This window comes from Coloeus monedula (assembly GCF_965178545.1).
Source record: "Coloeus monedula genome assembly, chromosome: 13".
NCBI lineage: Eukaryota > Metazoa > Chordata > Aves > Passeriformes > Corvidae > Coloeus > Coloeus monedula.
In genome coordinates, this window is record NC_138793.1 from 10,129,409 (window position 1) to 10,135,408 (window position 6,000).

A 6,000-nucleotide genomic window follows, 5' to 3' on the forward strand; every position below is an offset into this window, starting at 1 on the left:
CTTTGATAGATATCATACTGACAAGCCAAACACATTTTAAGAGAAGAAATAACTTGGATACAAGAAAAGACTTCAAGATGTACTTGCTGCAATTATTAGCTCTAGGACATGTGTCTTATTTTCTAACCCTCTTCAGTGTAAAAGACAACACAGGTTCACAATAAAGGAAAAGTTCATTTGAAGGTCATTTTTTCCTTTAATGTGCTTGTGGCAACTAACTATAATTACTTCTTTTCTGTACCAGAGAATTTCTGAATCATGTCTTAACAAGGTATTTTCATTTTCTTTTTAAGCACTGCTCATAAAACTTATACATCTTATTATGTATAGGAACCTTTGTAAAAACTCATGTGAACCTACACATAAATTGCAAGCAGAATAAGAAGTGAAACGGTAGCTATTACCACAACAACCAAACCACCCCCCAAAAATAAACATTGGAGAAGCTGTCAAAGATCAGACTTTATGTAAGTTCATTGAGACGTGCTAGAAGAACTTACACAAATGTTCAAATACCACTTTTTTCAAAAAACCAAAACCAAAAACCCAAATGCAAGAAAAAACCAAAGGAATATATGTCTACCGAAACACACTCTTCTTTCAATAACCCCAAAAAAATCTACTAGAAATTAAAATAAGAGCTTTTTGAATTTATGTTTGAAATAAAGTGATTCCTACTTATTTTTAATTACATTTTTAAAGAAGCAATCTACTATTTCAAGAGGATTAGAACAAGTATGGAAACCAGTCTGTTTCAACAGGGCCTATGAAATACAGCAGAGCCCCATGAAAGTTTCCATATACAGTCATACAATGAACTGCAGCATGAACGTATTTACACGTGTGCAAAACCACAAAACATGTATACACACACTACAGCACACAGTATATAAAGGTCTATTAAAAAAGGACTGGAATCAAATTTTCTGTATCCAGAAACCCATGCTTACCTCATGCAACTTATCATAGTTTTTTTTCAAGAATTCATTCTCTTTTTCTGAATTGTTTATTCCTTCCTGTAACTAAAATGAAGACGGAAGTTTCAAGTAATGCACAGCACAAGACGAAATTACAATGAATGTGTGAGCAGAAACAGCAAATAATTTTTAGGCAATGTCAGGCTATTATTTGTTCTTTTAATACAGCTGTCTTAGAAGTTTCATAAGAAGATAAATCCACATGGATTTACATTTGGCTCAGTCTTTTTCATGCTGTTTATATGAAGCTGATACTAGCATGTTGCAGTTGATCAACAGGATCTATTCACATTCTGTCTTATGCAAAACAATACAAAAACCTGGAGCACTACATTTTTAACTTTCCTTTTAGTAAATGAATATCAGTATTAGCTAGTGTATGGCTTTTGCATAGAAAATATTTTTATTGACATTATAGAAACAACATACCCTTGCTTCCAAAACACTCACTAAAGCAGGATATGGTTTTAAAGACATGAGATACTTAAACTGAGAATATCTGCTCTATGCATTACAACACCTTAAAGGTTTGGAGGAAATATCTATGCAGTAACCTTGGTAAACTTGGTTCATGTAAAATACATTTACAAAAGGTAAAGCAGGTGGCAAAACTAAATACAAGTTGCTACAAAATGCAAGAAAAACCAAGTAAGTTTGCACACTCTTATTCCTCATACACTGAAGAAAATGGGGAAGAAACCATTTGATTTTTAGCCCTGTATCTGGACAACTTGTTAGTGATGACAGAAGTCTCTGGGAGTCACTAGCCAAAGAAACAGAAGTGACTGATTTGAACTGCTCAGTAAGATGTAACACTGTACTCTAATTAAATCAGGTTCACTGAATACTGAAAACTAGCAATACATGATCAATAAGCCAAGTATTATAATTCTTTTTCTATTAATAAACCACTTGCTTAGTATCACAACTGACATGATATCTCATGCTTTAACCTCAAATATTGTCCCAACACTGGTGTTTGGACAACGTGGCACAGGGACCAGGTGTGGCTCATAATTCTATGAAATGCAAACAGCAGTCTTTCTTTTGAATAGGATAAAAATATATATAGTACCAGGTCAGTCTTCTACATATGTTTGAAAGGTCTATTCATATCTCCTCCATTAAAAGGTATACTAACACTTCTTTTTCCCTTATCTGCATGTACAACTAAAGTAAAAGACTTTAGCTCTTGACCACAACCTCACCTCTTCTGTCCCTCTGTTTGAAATAGTTACTGATTGCATTTTTTTTTTGAAGATGGAACCACTTTAGCTGCTCCTCTTTAAGCTGTCCGTTCAGGTCATCGCCTTTTGCTAACAAAGCATCATGGCTGGTCTTTGAGTTCTTTAGGCTCTATGGAAAAGAAAGAATATCCAGAAAAAAATAAAATAAATCACACCTAGTAGAATCTTACAATGCTGCATATTCCAACAGTGGTCTCTTCTGGCAGTATTTAGTGTATATATTCTCAATGTGGTCAACAGGAGACACTCTTGATCCAAGTAACTGAATGCACGGCCGGGGGAAGGTGGCACTCTTGGTGCTCTCAGGAACATTAAACCCTCAGTTCAGTCATGATGAAAACGACCAAGAAATACATCTGTTAAGCAATTAAAAGATTTTGCTGTGGTTATAGTGGTTAGACATGCTGACCAAAAAACACTGCAGCAGCAAGCAAAAATGAATGTTGACCACAGTTATGGTAATCACAGAACTTGCCACAGCTCTGTTAACCCTTAATTGTAGATATGTAATTGTTTCATAATCCTAATACACTCAGTTCTGTCTTCCCACTAGTAGTACTTTAAAGAGGGACTTCTGATTTCTTTTACGTTTTCATTTATTTAAATGGATTATATTAAGGCACACTTAACCAATTTTAATACTAAATGAAGGATGCTGACAGAACCTCTATTTTCAGAATATTATTTAATTCTATAGTGGCTACATTCCACAAATGCTTTCATAAAGCCTCATTCATTAAGAATTTCAATGTAAATCACATTCAAAGTATGACTTGAAACAACAGAGCCCACAAGCCAATCATCTGTTTAATAAAATGATTGTATGAAAATTTATGCTATGATGATTATGAAATGATTATGAAAATATATATGAGTATAGATAATGCAGGATAAAGTTAGCTTCAGCTTTTTCAATATACTATTTCCTACAAAGTAGCTGAATAGAGAAGCTGAATCTGAATCCTGTACAAATTGTTTAGGTTCAGTTGCATCTGAATATACAAGAAACAAATAAAACTCCATTGAGTATAAGCCACCAACTTGATCTTCAACCTCTCATATCTCACTTCTGAGATGGAAAATATCATGGAGAATAAACAACATTAGCAGTTAGTCTTATTTCACAGAGTGAATAGAGTGTATTGTTCATCAATATTTAACAAACTTTCTTCAGTGCTCCTCTTGCTCTGTCCTGTATCTGTGAACTCTATTGCAATAATTTCAAAGAATTACACCTTAGAAATATTTTTTACAGTCTTAATTCTCTCCATATTTCATTTTCTTTCTTATCAAAATCACAATCCTTAAAGTCTATAACCCTTCCAACTGTCCAAGAGAACTCATTTTTTCTTTCTCATCTCTTAGCTTCAATTTTTTACCTGCAGTTCTCTTCCATTTCAACACACAATATACAAAGAAAAACAAACAAATTAACTAACTAAACACCTTGGCAAAGCTCCTTTCATAGATTTCATCCTTGTCTCTTTCCTTAATTTCCAAAAGAAATGCAACCAAATCCATCAATAGCATTTTTTCTACCGAACGTCTCATTAAAATCACAAAAAGCTTCCACCTGAAAAGTCTCCTTGCTTCCACTTGATTCTATTCCTTCAGTGTCTCTACTACTCTCCTGACCATTTTGGATTAGCTTTCCACATTAATTTTAAGGGGACCATGACTATAACCTCATTATTTTTGTATTTTTCTAAAATGCATTCTTTACCTGGATCATCTTCTACATCTGAGTATTCCATCAGCCTTTTTTTCCCCCTTATACATAAACTGTTTCTAGCTTGCTGTCCCTGGAGTATCCCAAGACTGAGGTAATGACCTCATCATCAGGATGATGATTTTAATTGAATATTTCTAGTCTGGAGTTTTATTTCTTTGGGAAACATGTCTTGAACTTGTTGTCAGTTCGAAATAACTCATTTAAAGAAAATGGTTATATAAGTACTGCACAAATTAACACCAACATCTCTACACTGCAGTTGTGCGGTTGTACCAATCATTCAAGGGAACTGACTCTCTTCAGTATTTTAATCTGTAGTTCCACAGACTAACATATTTCATATTGTAACTTAAGACACACTGAATACTCAGTTTATAATTGAAGCAAATAAATTTACCAGTGAGATCAAATATATACTCAAAACCAGCCAAACCTCCCCAGCTTTATCAAAGACCGATAAAGTGAAGGGGGTCTGGTACCCCTTTTTTCGGAAATCAGTACATTTAAGCCAAAGCTCTCTCTTTAAATCATCAGGAGTCTCTTTCAGTAGCCAGACAACTCAGTTCATTCTTACAATCTGCCTGGGATGACTTTGCAGATGAAATCACTAAGACCTCCTAGACCCTTCTGAAAAAACCCAAAATTTAAGACTAAAAATCCTTACTCTGTTTGGAGCAGCTTGAGAGAAATTTAATATGTGGTTCATCATCATGTACTCAGTATTGACTCAACATCAAGAACTGTGTATTTTTTTTTTTCATTTAGAAAGGCTTACATGATGAGAATATATAAATGTACTGACCAAATTCCAAATCTCTCTTGAAACTGGAGAAATTTTCCTTCCACTGCTGAAGGAACACTGCTCTTCTCAACCAGCTGTTTACAGACCTCGATAATTTCCACATTGTCCTGAATGTTTAGTCTTCAAATTTAAAAAGAAATACATCATGAGCTTAAAAATACAAAATGAATTATCGTATTAGTTTTGTTTTGAAAAGTTGAACTCTTTTGCAAATCAGCTTCCTACAATGCATTTGGGAGAAGACTTAGTGTGTAATACCCAAATTAATTTCTTCTATATTTCATATTACACAGTGTAGGTAAATAAACATGATGATACAGCAGCTTCAAATACTACATCAGAATCTTTGATTATTGACAGAAAAAAAACCCATTCTATACTTAAAGTGTTTTTTGTTTTCTATTCACTTTTCCACCATCTGAAGTATTTAGTGTCAGTAGAATACCATTTTATGGAATTTCCTCTTATAGTTTAAACATATCAAATACTGCTAAAAAGAAGTGACTCAGCAACTTATAGCACCTGAAGGCCTGTATTCAAACATGCTGCAGGTGTGTGTTACCTACACAAAAATCACTTAATACCTATGTAGATATTCTTACAATTCTAAGATTACAATTACAAGATTTGAGGAGGATTTGTATTAATATAAATTATTATAAAAGCCAAATAAATCTTTAACATTTGAAAAGGTAACTTCTCTTCCAATATTTATCTATTTTAGACATATTGGACTTACTGTCAAAATGCTACACTGCAGCAAGAGAAGGGACTACTAAGCTTACACATCTGTAAACCAGCTGACTACATGAAATACTTTCCTTTTATTCTTCAAAATATCAAATGCTTTTGTGTTTTGGCATTGCCCAGTTAATTGTCCTTGCACAGAAGATAAACACAGTCACAAATCTGAGACGTTCCCCAAGAAACAGGCCTAACTCAATGCTAAAACTATCATGTGTCTAAAACATGTTATCTACAGAAATTAAAGTTGTGGTGAGTATAGACAGCAGCACTGTCTCATGCTAGCTATTTAAAAGCTAATGTAGTGGCACGTTTTTATTAATCTTGTTCCACACATCAAACAAAAGGGTCTGATGCCTTCAAAGGCTTTTTTTCCCCCCTTCTTTTTTTAAGCAGGCTCTTTTTTTTTTTTTATTTTTAAGTAGAAAAAGGAGCAGATGATAGTGAAATTTATGATGTACAGATGTAAACTCCATAGCTTCTGACAGTCAACATTAA